This window comes from Pelodiscus sinensis, chromosome 2, assembly GCF_052426305.1.
Source record: "Pelodiscus sinensis isolate ZL-2025 chromosome 2, ASM5242630v1, whole genome shotgun sequence".
NCBI lineage: Eukaryota > Metazoa > Chordata > Testudines > Trionychidae > Pelodiscus > Pelodiscus sinensis.
The window spans coordinates 22,743,176-22,760,255 of record NC_143053.1 but is presented as its reverse complement, the minus strand read 5'-3'; the positions used below and the strand labels follow the sequence as shown (position 1 = coordinate 22,760,255).

The window sequence follows — 17,080 nt, the reverse complement described above, 5'->3', positions numbered from 1 at the left end:
TCTTTTTTTTTAAGTCTTTCTTAAGCCCACTTTTAAGGATCTCACAGTTGATTCTTTTAATCTACTAGGTTGGCAATATTGATTTAAAAAAAAACAAGTCACCAAGAGGAAAGGGGCCTCTCTTATCCTTGTGCCAAATGGGACCCTAAAGTGTTATGGAAACTTTATCATGGTTTAACAGGAAGGCAAACAATGACCAGTGATCATAAAGAGTCATAAAGTGGACCCTGCTAGCTATTTGCATTGCAAAAAGTTGCTCCACCTGTTTATCATGAAGCTGAATTAGCGCATTCAGATCCTCTGGTCAGTAGATACAATCAGCTAAAGTGACCTCATGCTATATCTTTTGTAACCTATCAGCAATATCTGGAAAACTAGTATGATCTCTCTAAATTGAAAAGAGAATAATAGAAACAGAATTCCAGACTTATTTAGCCCAGTGGGCAGTTGTGTTAAAAAATGTGATCAGATTCTTGATTAGAGAGCTTGTAAATATAATCCAAAACTCAGCCTATGACTGAGGGTGTGAGCACACTGCAGGGGAGGGGCAGAAGGAAGATTTCCCTGGTGTAGCTATCCCAGTGATGTTTTACTGTCAGTTCCAGGCACTTGCTTCTCAGTAGTGTAAATCCATGTAACTCCACTGAAGCCAACAGAGATTTGCTGATTTACACTGGCAGCACTGATGTAAAAAGTGGCATGCATGAGTGCAGCTTACTGCAAGCAAGTCATTCTTCACACCAGTGCTACATGTAACATTATAGGAGCGAGGGGATGACAACATCAGTCTAAGGTTTATGGTCCATCTCTTCCAGTATCTTGTCTCTGATAATGGGCAGTCTCACAGGAAAGTCACTTTTTCTACTGATGCATCATGTCTACAGATGGATTTGAACTGTTACAGCTGCACTGCTATAATTACACCAGTGCAAGAAATCCCACATGGTATGGACAAGCCGTAATGAGCATGGAGTGGTATTTTCGTTACATTAGTGTGTGTTTTGAGAATGTGCAAGATCACAGTCAGGACAGATGAGATGTTTGGGTCTAACTATATGAAACTCTACATTCACACTGTATGAAATTCGGTGTCTGAAATAAAGATTTTTCAGGCCAAAATGTACGGAGTAAACTTTACAAGACATTTTAAAATGAATGAATGTGCATGAATGCAGGATTTTATTTTGGTTTATTGAGTTGATTGATTTATTCATTGTGGTAATCCTTGTATTTTGGCTGGCAACAGGGACAAGCTTGCCTGTGGCAGACAGTTACAGGCGCAGGGAGGAATAAAGGAGCTGCATTATTAACTAAAGATGTCTGAACCAAAATATCCCTAATCATTAGGGAAATTTGGATTTGTCTCAAGCCTTCACACCTTTCTTTTATCTCAATAGTGAACCAAACTGAACACTCAGATCTAAATTCCCTCAGACTAGGGAAATTTGGGTTCAAATTCCTAATCAGCAGTTTACAGTTGTCACCGAGTAAAATATATAAACATTAACTAAAAGCCCTGGGCCGTTCCTATCATGGGTTACAAATATTTCCACTGAAGTGCTTATTTCCATCTTTTGGGTAGGTGTCAGTTGTCAGTAGTCACTTGTCAGGAATTAATTCATTGCTCTGGGGGAAATGTTAGTTCAGAAGCAGTAGCCTTCTCCCAGTTCAACAGAGGTCAGCCCCATCAAAGAGTAGATGTGCATGCACTCTGAGTGGGTGGGAATGCTTACTGCTCTTGAAGTTGCCAGTTTTCCTTTGCTGTGCAGTTCAAGAAGTGGCAGGGGATATGTTTGAAGATAGAAATATGGTGAAAACCTGGGGTCTCATCTGGGAAACAGCTAAGGAAAAAAAATATTTCAGAAACTCAAACGGTTTCACATTTTATATTTAGACTTACTGCAAATCATTTAAATTAGTAGAAAAGAATACTACATAGCAGTCAGATTTCACACTGGTTTTACACCAACATAACACAATTTACCTCAGATGAGTTTCTCTCCTGATTTACACCAAAGTAAGAGAGAACAGAATCAGGTTAGTTGACATTTTAAAAAACAATATTCAAGGAGTACACACTGTGTTCCCAGAGGCTGTATGTACTTTGCTAGGAATATGTCTTTTCTACTGCATACATATTATAGGGTAATATGGGAAAGAAAACAGTGGGAAAGAAAACAGCTTACTGAACTGAATTCTGAGGAAGTGGGTCTGGCCCACAAAAGCTCATCACCTATTAGACCATTGTGTTAATCTTTAAATTGCTACATAGTTTTTCCTTTTGTTTTAGCAAGATCAGACTAACACGGCTACCTCTCTATTACTATGGAATGACTGAGTGAGGGAATGGTCAGAAAAACTGAAGGTTAAAGGGTGGCTTTTTTGTTTGTTTGTTTGTTTTTGGTTTAGCGCTGTTACTGTTTCAGACTGATTTATAGCAGGAAAAGCAAATTCTATTTCCTCTCCTACAACTGTTTATTAAATTTTATAAACAAGAAAAAGCCTACTTAAAAATTTACCTCATTCTTGTTCAAGTCTGTCTGTACTGCATTCATCACTATCCTGTCTTGCTGTTGTGTGAACAAGCTAGACAAAAAGAGGCTTCTGTCCCCAGAATGCTCATGCTGCATGGGGCAGATTATAGCCCGCCCTTTGGACAGAAGAAAAAAGGGAAGTAATTAGAGAGGAAACATTTCATATAAATGCAGTGTGGTCTGCATGTTATTTACAAGGCAATTTTTCATTTCAGGCTATTATTTTATTTGTGTATTTATATCGGCAAAAAGTGCTTTATAGGAGCTAAGGATTATTAATGTTAGGCTCTAGGTGACAGATACTTGACATACAATCCCTGTCAACAACTAATCCATCAATTTTGTCTCAACCTCCTCTGAGCTACAAATTACCGACCAATAAAAAGAAAACAAGGAAATTCCTTCCTGCCTCTCACCTGCAGACACATCTGATAACAATCTCCAATCCTTCTCAAAATCTATAGGACCATAGATGGGATTGGTACCATGCCCCAAATTTCAAGAGAATTGAGGTATTTTAGATCAAAATCCAGAAAACCTGCCTCTACCTTCAATGGGATACACCTTAGGCTGTTCAGGCATTTGTTCTGGTTATTGGCAGTGTTGTCTTCAAGTCATCATTGTCAAGTCCAAGTCAAGCCTCAAGTCACTACAGTTCAAGTCCCAAATCGAGTCTCAAGTCTTAATTTAAAAAATGTCAAGTCACTTTTGTACAAGCCATCAATATCGGCATTTTCGGACAATTTCTTCACTAAGTCGATTTAACAGAATTAGCAAGTCTCAAGACGAGTCTCAAGTCACAAACAATGAACCCGAGTCGAGTCTCAATTCGAGTCATCTAGGCAACTTAAGTCGGACTCAAGTTCAAGTCGTGGGACTTGAGTCAACAATTCTGGTTATTGGAATATATTTGAAACAGGACATGGATCATCCTCAACATGTCATCACTGGGCCTTTAAATTAACATCCCTTTCTAAATGTAAGATGACTCCCATTTCTCTTTGTTGAAAGCCAGACTAAGGATGAACATGAAAGTGGAACTATCTTGTTCCTGCTAGATGTGGTCTCTTGGGGTATGTCTAGACTACATGGCTCCGTCAACGGAGCCATGTAAACTAGTTTACCCGGCATAGGCAAAGAAGCGGGGATTTAAATAATCCCTGCTTCATTAAAATAAACATGGCAGCTGCACTGTGCCGCCGATCAGCTGATCCGGCACAGCGCGGTAGTCTATACGTGGATCGGTTGGCTGGGAAAGCCTTTGCTGACAGATCCCGTAAGCCTCATTTCACGAGGCATAAGAGATTGGTCGGCAAAGGCTTCCCCAGCCGACCGATCTGCGTCTAGACTACCGCGCTGTGCCGGATCAGCTGATCGTCGGCACAGAGCAGCAGCCATATTTATTTTAATGAAACTGGGATTATTTAAATCCCCGCTTCTTTGCCTATGCCAGGTAAACTAGTTTACATGGCTCCATCGACAGAGCCATGTAGTCTAGACATACCCTTGGTGTCAGCATTGAGGAGTCTGATGAGGACAATTGTACTGCTACTGCTTACGCTTACCTGTCAGAGAGATAGAGGCCTTTAATCTTCTGCAGGAAAGCTGCCTTCTGGCTCCAATCAAGAAAACAAGATGGCTGCCGGCAAAAAGCCTAAAGACTTTTCTTAAAGGGGCCATGCTGTTTTAATGCTGCTTTATTTTTTGTATTTTTTTTGCTCAACAACTTTGGTCTCCCCTTTTTTCCTCGGTGTTTTGTTTTGCGGGAGGGTTTGGTATTTTTGGGTAAACCATCTGGCAACCCTATCTGCATAGGGTCGTTTGCTGAAATACGTAGGACTCTGGAGTGCAGCTCAGCAGGCAGGAATTTTGTGTTTCTGTGAAATCTGCCTCCCCAACAGTAGCAATAGCAAATGTTAATAATCTAAAAGCCATGTTTATGACCTTTCTTGTGTCTTACAGCAATATCTGGATTTAAATTAGATGAGCAGGACCCACTAGAAGAAAAAGTACTGCGTAAATCACACAGATCTGAAGCAAAGTCCCCTACAGAAATACTGGATGTCTTGGCAAAAAGTCTTACAGCCCATGGTGCGCTAGTTAGAGTATATAGATAAAATACAAATATTAAAAGCAGTAAATGTTTCATACAATATCTGCATATTACAACAAACACCACATTAGAAAAATGATTTGATTTCCCATATAAATTTACTCTAACAAAACAAAGGGACAGTTCCTTCATTCCTTACTAAGGCAAAACTCCCATTGAAGCCAATCCTGTTTATGTTCAAGGGTGATTTGCAAGGACCTCATAGTGAATCTTGGAAATGTTTTTCCAGATAATTACATATGCAAACTGTGCTGCACATGCACCACTAATTGAAACATCAAACCAACTGTTAGCCTGGTTTATTAAAATATGGTTTTTTTTAACTGAATTTTATTATGTGTGCACGTGTGAATTGGGGAGGGGGAAGAAAAGGGGAATGTTTCAGTGTATTTCTTAGATGGGTAGCCATGTTAGTCTGTAACTTAAAAAACAATGAGTGGTCTTGTAAGGTGTCACAAGACTGCTCAATGTGTTTCTTGTTATCTGTGTCCCTTTTGACCTAGCACATGTAAATTTAATGTCCTGTTGGTCCTCCATAACTGTAAAATGAATTTAAGAGAATCATCTCTTCTAATTTCCAGTTAAACAAAAGCACTGATTCAATGTAAACAAGGTTTAATGACACTACAGTCCTAACTGCCAGTTGGAGTTGCTGCATGATGCAGCTGGATGGTGGAGGAAAAGCCCTTCTGAGCTACAATAAGATGCCTTTTGGTAAATGCTATTTAAAAAAAAATTTAAAAATTGACCTTTCACTTAAGTCCTAATAGATCAAATGTTGGAAGAAATAATGGAAACATTTCTGAGGGAAGAGCTGAAATTAAAGGTTCAGATAGCCACCGTCTCACAAAAGAAGTAAAGGGCCAGATTGGAGCCAGCTGCTGTACAGAAGATCAAAGAGAAGAGACAGAGATAGGATCTTCTTTCCTTTTTGTCTCCCCACCCAGAAGGGCTGGAACAATTATAGTTCCTGTGCTCTCTTGAGTGATAGCCTGTCTACATGTGACTATTCAGGAAAATTAATTCAAATTAATTTTAAAGTAAATTATGCTTGTCTACACTGGAACATGCAGGAAAAATAATCTGAATTAAAGTTTTCAATTAAAATTGGGTTAATTAAACTGCATTAAATCCTTGTGTGAAAACCCTCATTTAGAATTAACATAACCTTAATTCAGTTTAGCTTAAAGCTCTTTGAACATGATTTAAACTAAACTGAATTCAAAACGCTTTAGGAGTGACGACATGGGGGGTTAATACAATTTAACTAATCCACTTTAAAAGTTAATTCAGAATAACTTTCTTGAATATCTCCCTAAAGACTGCTCCCTGAGCACTAGTCAACCTAAAGGGGAAGGAAGAAGTGTCTGGTCAGCAGAGGTATGGAGGGGAGCACAGGGGCATCCATTGCTACAGAGCTAATCTGCTCCAGATTGACAGGCCATGTGGAAAACAAATTCCACAGATTTACCACAAACAATCTCCATTTTGGCAATATCTTTTTACTTCCTTTTGACCTTTCACTCAACATCTTGTAGAAAACGTGGACAGAAGGAATAACACAAATATTTGAAAGTAAATTATTATTGTGCATTATTTGTATTGTCACAGTTCCAAGTAGACCCAGTCATAGATGAGGATCCCATTTTGCTAGGTAAACACTGAACAAAAAGATAGTCCCTGACCCAAGGAGCTTAACATCTAAGCGGAGTTTGATATTAAAAGGTAAAAGCCCTTTTTACTCTCTCGAATTTAAAATCCCATTTTCCAAAATGCAGGATGAGTTGTGCATGATTAGCCACACCTCCCTTCCATAGTCAACCTTCACAGCTACTTGACACAGATTCCTCTGCAGTAGAAGCTAGTTCCTAGGTCTAAACTTTTTAGCACACACTTTTTCCAGAACGTTTTTGGGCAAAGTAACGAAAGATTTGTGAGATTCACTAGTAATCACAAAACATTTGTGGAAGATCTGAGGGAATCTACCAGGACAAGATTAAAAGGGAGCTGAGGTAAATGATTAGCATAAGAAAAACAAAAGCAGCCTGGCTAAACCATCAAGTAGATTACTATGCAAACAGAGACATAAGAAGCAATGTTTAGATATCTGGGCTGCCAGAGGGAGGTAATTTTGAATTTCCAAGTTGTCTAGAGTGTTTGTTCTTTCTGAGAAAGCTAAAGTACTCTTTGTTCTCCACTCTGCCCTTGGCAATTGATATATATTTACAAACCTTAACTCTAATTGCGTCTTTGTCTACACTACCAACTTTTGTAGTCAAAAACTTCCTATTGTTAACCAAACAGTGAGAGCATTCAGGTTGCGTTGCAATGTGACTTTTGTTGGGAAAAACAACTAGTTTTGGTGACAAAAACATCCACCCCTACCAGAGACTTTTTTCTTTTCCCTTACTTTTATTGTCATCAAAGAGTCAGACTCTGCTGTTTGTCTTGTCGACAGAACTGGCTTCTGCCAGTATGCCATAATGCCTGCTTTGGTGGCTGTGCTCAGTGTTTTGTGATCTCTGCTGCCCTGCAGACATGCACCCTTCCTCTTTCAAAGCTCCAGGAAGTATTTGACAGCTGAGTGAGCCGCTCCCTTTGGGTAACAAAGAACAAATCATTGGACTACTCCTGTTCTGATCTGCACTAGGAACACAATGGCAGGCAGACTGCTGCTGTAGGAGAGGGGGGCAGATGCTGTGCTGCTTTGACATTCTTCAGCAAGAAGAGCTTACTGAGCTGTTCATGCCCCTGGAAGCTTGGGATTTCCTCTGAGTTCTCCTACAGCCTCCTATGAAGCACAGAGATCAGCTCGGCCTTCTCACAACACTGCACTCTGACATACATACCCGTAGTGAATTACTTACACTGTTGATTATGGTGTCCCTGATTTGAACATGATCTGTTGACAGAGAGCAAGTGTGCACATAACCCATGTGCCTAATAGGGAGATCTCTCCTGTGATTTTTGTTTTGTCAACTTTTGGGTGTCGACATAAGATTTATCAACAAAACTCCGTAGTGTAGATATACCCTGAGTCAGCAAAGCTTTTTGCCATATGCAGCCAGAGACCTGGACATTCTGTGATATTAATGGTTAAGTGGATTTAGACAAGGTAACTCTTCAGTTTGTTCTGCAGGAGAAATTCAGAATCATTGATTCACTATCGCTGTCTAACACCACAGTGTTTTGACATCAGATGTCATTGTGTGATGCTAAAGTTGCCAGACCTTCCCAGTGTAGATGTAGCCTTGGACAGCCTCTTCAGTACTGCAAAATGCTTTCCAGAGAGAAGATCATAAAGTGTAGGGACCACAAATGTTTTGGAATTTAAGTCATAGAATCATAGCATTATGATATGAGGGAGACTCGAACCGGGGAGGGGCGGGGGGGAGATGACATGCTGGACACCTGGGTAAAGGGGCTGCTCCATGCTGCTGGAAGGGGCAAGGCCTCAAGTGGAAAGGATGGTCCTGGGGCAGCCAGCCCTCTTCGCCACCTGGACTGTACTGCGACTTGTCCCCCTGGCAGCCCTCAGAGCTGCAAAGAGCGTGCCGCATAGGGCTCCAGTGGCAATTTAAAGGGTCCAGGGTTCCAGCCGCCACTGTTGTAATAGCAGCCACAATTGCAGGGCCTCAGGGCACTTGTCCCCTTTGCCTCCCCCCATCTGTGGGCCTGACTAGAACATTCTCTATTCCTCCCCCTTGCAAGTGTTGCCTGGTGCACTCTAGTTTGAAATGACTAAGGTTAGGTGTACACTACAGCCTTCTGATGGCATAGCTATGTCTGGTAGGTGTGTGAAGAGGAGTGATCTTGGCTGACGTAACTGTGTTGGCAGAAGAAACCCCTAATATAGACCTAGGGTACGTCTAGACTACATGCCTCTGGTGACAGAGGCATGTAGATTAGGCTACCCGACACAGTAAAATGAAGCGGCGATTTAAATAATCGCCGCTTCATTTAAATTTACATGGCTGCCGCGCTGAGCCGACAAACAGCTGATCAGCTGTTTGTCGGCTCAGCGCGATAGTCTGGACGCTCCCCTGCCGACATCAAAGGTATTTGTCGACCACCCAGGTAAGCCTCAACCCAGGAGGCATACCTGGGAGGTCGACAAATACCTTTGATGTCGGCAGGGGAGCGTCCAGACTATCGCGCTGAGCCGACAAACAGCTGATCAGCTGTTTGTCGGCTCAGCGCGGCAGCCATGTAAATTTAAATGAAGCGGCGATTATTTAAATCGCCGCTTCATTTTACTGTGTCGGGTAGCCTAATCTACATGCCTCTGTCGCCAGAGGCATGTAGTCTAGACGTACCCTCAGTTACAGTGGCAAAGCCCAGGTTTTTCTAGTATAGCTTATTTTACTCATAGGGCACAGTTTTACTCTATCAATACAGTGCAGCTTTGCTCGTATACGGTGCATTCACACTAGGGAAAGTTTTCCTTCTGTAGTATTCCTAGCCCAGTAAAACACTTGTCCTGGGGCTTGTCTACATGGCAGAGATTTACCAGTTACACCATAGAGTATAACCTGCTGGGGGTCACTCTTACTCGGGCAGAAGAGTGTCTTTTTCTGGATTAGCTTTCCTGTGCAACATGCGGCTAAACCATAAACAGGGAAAAGAAAAGGCCTCACCACTTACACAACTATGACTGTCACCACATTGAGGTTTACTGATGTAACTTTATCAGTTTAAAGTCTCATTTTAGCATATATGGAATAAAATTTATGGTGTAGAAGAAGCTTTAAGCCCCTTTCTCTCCGTGGTTTGGTGGCATGCGGGGAAATGGTACGTTAATTAAGATAGGACTCTGTGCGTAAGAGTTCATCTACCTTCTAGTCTTTTATAATACAGTCTTTCCAGAGCCATATTGTTTTATGGTTCACCCAGACCATGTTGGGGCATAGGCTCCCAATATTGCATATTTTGCAGTCTGACTGGATCAAAGAGTCACCTGTCTCCATCCACACACACACATATACATACCACCTTCCACTGCTTTTAGTTGACTTGTTCCATAGAGTGTTCATTTCTTAGCAACAGACAGAAGGTTTTAATTCACCCCCAAGGAGAGGGGCAGACAGAGCTGCCACCACCTTCTGCCAAGGTAGGCAGCTGTAAGTTCTGTTTGTGTTCTCTAGGAGCCCCACTAGCACAGGTTTCCAAAGTGGCATGTTGCTACCCACTCTGGGCTACACTGACTGACTTCCAGCAGATTTCATGGTGGTACCTCAGCCACAGGCTTGGCAAACTGTTCAGGCCTAGTCATGTTATGCTTTAGGTGAACAATTTAATGGGTATTCAATTTCAACAGTGACATGTCTTTATCAGCCTTTCCTAATCCTGCATCTAGTTAAAATACTGCTGACTGTAGAGCAGGCCTACTCAACACGAGGTCCATGGGCCACATGCGTTTGTTTGCAGTCTGCAGTGCAGTTTGGGTTTACGCGGGGCTCAATGCACAGCCTGCAGGTGGGATACTTTGAACATGGCTTCCACTGTGTGATGGGGCGCCGCAGCCCCACACTTCAAGTTCCCGGCGCAGGCCATGTATGGGGCACGGCAGGATGCAGGGAGAGTAGGTGCGAGACACCCGTGTGCCACCCTGGGTGGAACTCCGCCACGCCACGCTTTAAACTCCCCGGCCCTGGCCAAGAGGGAGTGGGGGTGGAGCGCAGACGGAGCGTGCGTGGTGTGCTCTTGCGCTGCACAACAGCTGGGAGAGGAGGTGCCCTGGCACAACGCCAGGGTGCCAGGATTCAAAAGGAGCCAGCATTCACAGAGAACAGGGGGGACGGCAAGACCGGAGAAGGGGAGGAGGCACCGTGGGGTTGCACCTCCCGGAGGACTCCCCGAAGTAACCCCGGCAAGACCCAGAAGGGACTAGGGCAAGGCAGGCCCCCCAGCATGGTCCAGTCGATGGACCAGGTAAGGGGAGAGGAAGCAGCCCAGGGCAGGGCATTATGGCCCACAAGCTGGCACATTTTGGTGGGAAGCCCCGCCAGCCGGACTGGACCTAACTAGGTCCACATCCTTAGGGCCCTGTGCTGGGGTCTGTGAGTGAGGGTGGGCCCGGACCCCCCTCTCCCTGCTGCCAGAGGCAGTATGAGAAGCCCTGGGTGCATTTGGGTCAGGCTGGCCCATGAAGTGGAACACGAGAGAGGACTAAGACGAGGAGACTTGGCATGGGTCGGACTCTTGTACCTGCTTGGGTGACGGAAGGTAAATAAAGGCACAAGTAGGCTAACTGGGGTCTGCACTTGTACACACTGGGAACACGCTCCACAATGGCGAGTCAATATAATCGTCTTCTGTTGAGATGTGTTTTAATGGTTAAATTCCTGGACTGCTCATTAAAAGTGCTGTCATATGGGTGGAAGTTGTGTAAACATTGCATTTTATTAATACAGCTGGTCCCCAACTTACGAATGAGTTACGTACCAAACACTAGGTCATAACTCTATCTGTTCATAAGTCGGATTACATTCACTGATGTATGGCCACGCTGTTCATAGGTGCGGATTTCATTTGTAACTCAGGTTCCGGCTGTATAGGAGGTTGGTTGTAAATACGAACGTTTGTAAGTCGATGCGTTAATAACTTGGGGACCAGCTGTATCAGCAGAACTGACTTAAATGGGGCCTGCATCTTGTGTAGTCTTCCTTTAATCTTTGTATTCATTCCTGACAGTGTGAAAGAAGCTATTTGCATATATATGCAACCACACTTAAGTTGCAGCCCTCGGCGTGTGCTGTGAGTATCATTGTGGCTCCCGGGGCTTCCAAAGTTGAGTAGCCCTTCTGTAGAGGATCCTTTACAGTTAGTTTAGGATGCTGAAGTACCTGACATGATCATTCCAGCCCCCTTTTGCTATCAACATCTAAGACATTAGGGGTAGCTGTGGAGGAAGATGATTTAATACCAGGAATCTCAATAGATTCCAGGAAAAGCATTTCACAAACGTTAGTTGATTGACATGGCTGCTTCTCTGGGATTGGTCTATAGCTTTAAAAACAACAAGTCATCCTGTGGCACCTTAGAAACTATCAAATATATAAATATAGTATCATGAGCTTTTGTGGGCAGAACCCACTTCTTCAGATGAGTTGAGTTTGGGATTATCTTCATTAACACTAGCAACTTCTTCCTTATATATACCCTTGCTTCCATCATTTCTACTCCAGTTCAGCTGATGAACTGGGTTTTGCCCTAACAAGTCTGCTAGTCTTTAAGATGCTACAGGATGTCTCATTTTTACAAATGCAGGCATCATTTCAGCAGCTGCTGAAATGGAGCCATTTCTCAGGTGGAACACAGCTGTTTACTGTTGGTACTATGGTAGAAAAGAGTTTGAGCAGGGAATGAAAGTTAACAATTCCAGTGAAACTGCAGGGCCAATTCAGGTAGGTAGAATGTAATTACTGGTGCTGGGATCTATGTAGGACATCCTGCCGACTCTTACAAAATATAATCTTTAATTACAACAAGCAGTTAAGACTAGTTTTACACTTAGCAGGTAGCACGGATGGAAACAAATAGGTTCAAGAAGGTGGATAGAAAACAGAGATGCAGGTGCCCTAGCGCATGTTGACAGTATCTGCCTAATTGCTCAGAGTAGCACCTGATGACACACTTTGACATCAGAGTCAAATAAAAGTTGCAGGCAGGAAAAAAATTGCAGAGATAATTATTTTTATTCTGCCTATAGGACTGAGAAAATTAGATACAATTCTCACTCATTGAAGCTGACAAAGAATATGGTCTAAAGTGGTCTAAAATTGTTCCTGTCATCAGTGAATTCTTTCAAAAGCCAAAAGAAAGATATTTCGGAGTGCAGAGAAAGGGGTTTCATTAATCACTAGTTCATAACATGCATTCCCAGACTAGTGCTTTTGTCAACTTTTACAAACACACCACAGCGTGGTATTGATGATAGATTGTTTCCACAACAATTACGGAAATAATCATTCCTGCAAACAACATCCATATTTCCATAGAAACTTTGAAATCTATCTGTTTAATTTATTTATTTATATAGCCCACACTGTGTCTTAGATTCTACAGTGATAGCGTGATATAGACTTCAAAGCAGCAAAAGAAATATGAATATTGGTTTCCAGCCATTATTAGCATGACCAGAGCAGTACAAAGATTACTCAAAAGGCACAGGGAAAATGACAGCTTACAGATTTTCCATCCAGTCCAATCCATACATACATCTCAACCCTGACCTGGCACACTTGCTTAAAGGAGTAAGAGGAAAGTTTATTCTCCACATCTCTTCACTTTATGGTCTCTTCTACTTATAACACCAATAAGGGAGACCATGTGAATGGTAGTGGTGGTGTTTTTTAGTCCTGGAACAGGTCTGAACCAACTATATGTAGGAGCAGCTGCAGAAGCAGCCAAATCAGGGATGTGAATGGGTAAGCAGTTAAGCAGTTATCTGGTTAGCATCATCCTTATTGGATGATGCTTACTGGGCACTGGTTAACTGGTACCCAGGAGCAGCACCTGCCCATGGCCTGCCAAGGGTAGAGGGCTGCTCCAGCCCCGCAGGGGTCAGAATCCAGAAGGCCCCCCATGTGGGGGGAAGGAGGGTGAGCTGGGAATAGAAGCCAGCCACCAATGTGCAAGGGAGGTGAAAACAGGAGTTGGATAGGGCCAGGAGCAGAAGCTGCCCCCCTGAATTGCTGGTCCCCCCATGTGTGGGGCAGGAGTAGAACCCTGCTTAGCCAGTTAAACCTAAGCTTTAACCGATTAACTGGGATTTTATATCACTAGATGAGAGAGAGAGTAAAATGGCTGCCAGGTAGGTTGACCCTCACCCGTGCACCTCTCTGGACCTAGGACTGGGCTCAGGGGACTCCTCTACTCTGGGGAAATTAAAATCCAGTTGATGCCTCCTTTCCACTGTCATGTGGTCTTGGAGAAAAATTGTGGGGAGTCAGCTAAAGACTGGAGCTAGGAGGACTAGAAGCAGCTAACAGATTTCTGGACATTCAGAGAACTATCTAGAGGTCTGACTGAACTTTTTCTCTGCTGTGCTTATTAGCTGTGGACTAGAGTAGTTTGGGAAAGCGGTTTTGTTTGGTCAGGCTGGGTTTACATCAAATTTAGGTGTAGACACATGAAAACCAGCACTGCCAAAAGATGACAGAGCTCCTTAATATACATCAGGATTTATTTTGATTTAGCTTTTTCCTAATCAACTTAAGCTAAACTGAAGTGAATCTTGCTGCAAGATTCAACTTGAAATTAGTGTTTATTCAGCTTTTGCACAGGTTTAATGAAATCAGTTTAAAATCACACTTTAAGTGCAACCAAAGTTTATAGACAAACCCTTAGATTTGGTACACCCCGAAATCCCCTTAGCCTAATGAAAAGCGTGATTTAGAACCAATTTAGCTAACCTGATGCAGGGGAGCTGACAGCCATGCTAGGCAGGGGAGGGGAAACCAGCTCCGTACTCCCGGACAGGGCAGGGCTGGAGTCAACCATCTCTTAGCACTGCCTGGAGCACATCATATTGGCCCCCCACAGTCCCAAGAGCCACCCGAAGTGCACTGTGAGGCACTCTGGCAGTGAATTAAAGGGTCTGGGGCCAACTGGGGGAGGCAAAGGAAGCAACTGCCCCGGGGCCTGGTGCTTCAAAGGGGCCTGGGCCTCCCAGTGCTACCACAGCAACAGCAGTAGCCAGAGCCCCTGGCTTTTAAAATCATTGCCTAAGTGCCGAGGGCTGCCTGGGGGCCAATGTGTTGGGCTCTGAGCAGTGCTCAGGACATGCTGCCCAAGTCCCCTTCTGCCCAAGACTCCACCCCTTCAGGGGTCTCACCTCACCCAGGGGCCCACGCAGGCTGTCAGTGCTCCTGCAGTAGCAGCATAGTGACCAGGGAATTGTCGGGTCCCGGGGCAATGGCTCCCTTTGCTCCCTCCCACATTGGCGGGCTTTCTGATGCAACATCTCTGTATTTCAAGACGTGAAGTTACTCATGATTTCATGCAGGGTGCTACTCCCCACAAGAGCTGGCTCGGCCCAATCTTACAAGTTGCTGAGGAGCCTGTTTCTAGTGACATGAATGGAAACTGAAGGCATTAGCACTCTGTGAAGGTACATGGCACTTTGCAGGATCAGGGCTCCAGTGATTAAATACAAACTGTGAACCCAAGCCAGCTCCTGTGGAAATTAGTGAAAAAACTGCTATTGATTTCAGTGGAAGCAGAATCAATTCCTGTGGCATGGTTCCAATTCTGCTTTCAAGTAAGTCCAGCGGAAATCTACATTCCATGAAAAGACAAAGAGAACTGGGTCTTATATTGCAAATGTGACCTGCATATCCATCCAGAACACACTCAGGCTACGTCTAGACTGGCATGATTTTTCGGAAAAGAGCGTCTAGATTGGCACGGACGCTTTTCCGCAAAAGCACTTTTTGCGTGAAAGTGTCCGTGGCCAATCTAGATGCGCTTTTGCGCAAAACAAATCTCAGCTGTCTACACTGGCCCTTTTGCGCAAAAGTTTTGCGCAAAAGGGACTTTTGCCCGAACAGGAGCAGCATAGTATTTCCGCAAAAAGCACTGATTTCTTACAGTAGGAAGTCAGTGTTTTTGCAGAAATTCAAGCAGCCAGTGTAGACAGCTGGCAAGTTTTTCCGGAAAAGACACAGCCTCAGTGAAATTAATGGAAACAAATAAAGGCCACAATCCTACAGAAAGCTGAAAATGAGCTGCCACCCTGAATTCATGCCTAGCAGCACTGAAGTTATTCAGTGCTCCTGAGCATGCTGGGGTCCAGATGCATGGCACATATGGCAGGAACTGGGCAAGTTTCCCCCAGAAAACTATCCACCCCGCTCTTTCCACTGATAATCCTAAAAGAAATTGCAATATGCTGACTTGCCATAGCTCAAACAGTGGAACTCCTTTTGAGCAGAAAATGCCTGGCAATTGTTTTCTTGTTTAGAAAGTTGTGCTAAATAAGATATTCTCTTCTGAAATAATTCTGATTTCTGGCCAAAACTAAGTGCACTATAGGCCCATACAGAGGGGGCGTGCAAAGGGTGTGAAAGCACTCCCCATTGCCCCCTAAGTAAGCATGCTGCCCAAGCCTCCTCCCCGCTCCCCCCGTCCCCCTATGCTCTGACCAGCCCGGGGAAGGCTGTTTACCTGGGGGAGCCATGAAGGGTACGTTCACTCCCTTGCAGTCCTCATTTACAAAAAAGAAAGCACCCGCCCTAGAAATTCCTGCATACAGGCCTGCAGCAATTACAACATGAAGGCTTCTTCTTCCATGTTACCACTGAGATCTCCTAGGTCTTAGAATCATAGGGATGGAAGCAAATGCTTGTTCTAGAGCGAACTGGGTTCAGCTCTGGGAATGGCTTGTAGGCACAATAGATTGGACAGGACAGACTAGTTTATACTATATATACATGATCTGTATCTGTCTAGCCAGTCCATGTGATTTCAAGAGACTTTAATTGTATTGTACAGAAGGGTTTTTTTAAATGGAATTCATAGAATCTAGATATCTCACAACAGAGCTGGTAAAAATTCAATTTTTTCACAAGCAATTTAAAACCAAAAACTTGTTTTAACTGCAGTGTTCCATAGAAATATAAATTTTGCCTGAAAAACTGAAACTAGGATGTATTTGGTTTTCAAACATATTTTTGGTAAAAAAGAATTATGGGTGTCAGGACAACTGACTTTTGCCGATACCCAATCATTTTTACAGAAAACTTCATTTCTGGTCCTAATAGCAGTTGAAAATTATAATTTTCCATGAACATTTTCAAAAGATCTTTAAATAATTTTTTGATCAGTTCTACCTCAAACATTAAATTGTCTTGTAACTTTCCTGTTATGATGGGGAAACTGAGGCACAGAGAGGTGCACCCTGATTTGCAAAGGTGGTAAGCTCCAGCTCTTCCCAGAGCTCTGAAAGGTACAACTGCCCAAGGTCACACAAGAGTAGATTTTGGAATAGATTACAGACATGAGTGCCAGCATAAGAATGAGTACCTGTCCTAGAAAGCAATCTTTAATACTTGTCTGTGGAGTACCTAATAACTAGCTATTCTATAGTATTGCTCATCTGTAAATCTCAAATCATCTAAAGAGGGAAATATCGGACTTTCCTCATCTAGGGGGTGTCTACATTACATCCCTCTTTCGACAAGAGGTATGTAAATTAGGCACTTCGAAATTGCAAATGAAGCCAGGATTTGAATTGCCCGTGCTTCATTTGCATAATCATGTCATGGCACGCTTTCAAAAAAGCGCTCTTTCAAAAGTAAAACCACAGTCTAGACGCTGTTCTTTCGAAAATAGACTTTTTCGAAAGATCCTGTACTCTTCAAAAAATGAGTATAGGATCTTTCGAAAAAGGGTTTTATTTTCTATAGATATCCGTCTAAACGGCAGTTTC

At 43.2% G+C, this 17,080-nt stretch overlaps 1 long non-coding RNA gene across 1 annotated transcript in view; it reads left to right on the top strand.

Annotated features, from left to right (window-relative positions):
* LOC112543774 (uncharacterized) overlaps window positions 1-17,080 on the top strand; it is a 60,094-nt gene that overhangs the window by 39,633 nt on the left and 3,381 nt on the right. The window contains exon 3 of the long non-coding RNA XR_012901236.2: window positions 4,497-4,625. This is a non-coding gene — a long non-coding RNA (uncharacterized LOC112543774). The remainder of the gene's footprint in view (window positions 1-4,496; window positions 4,626-17,080) is intronic.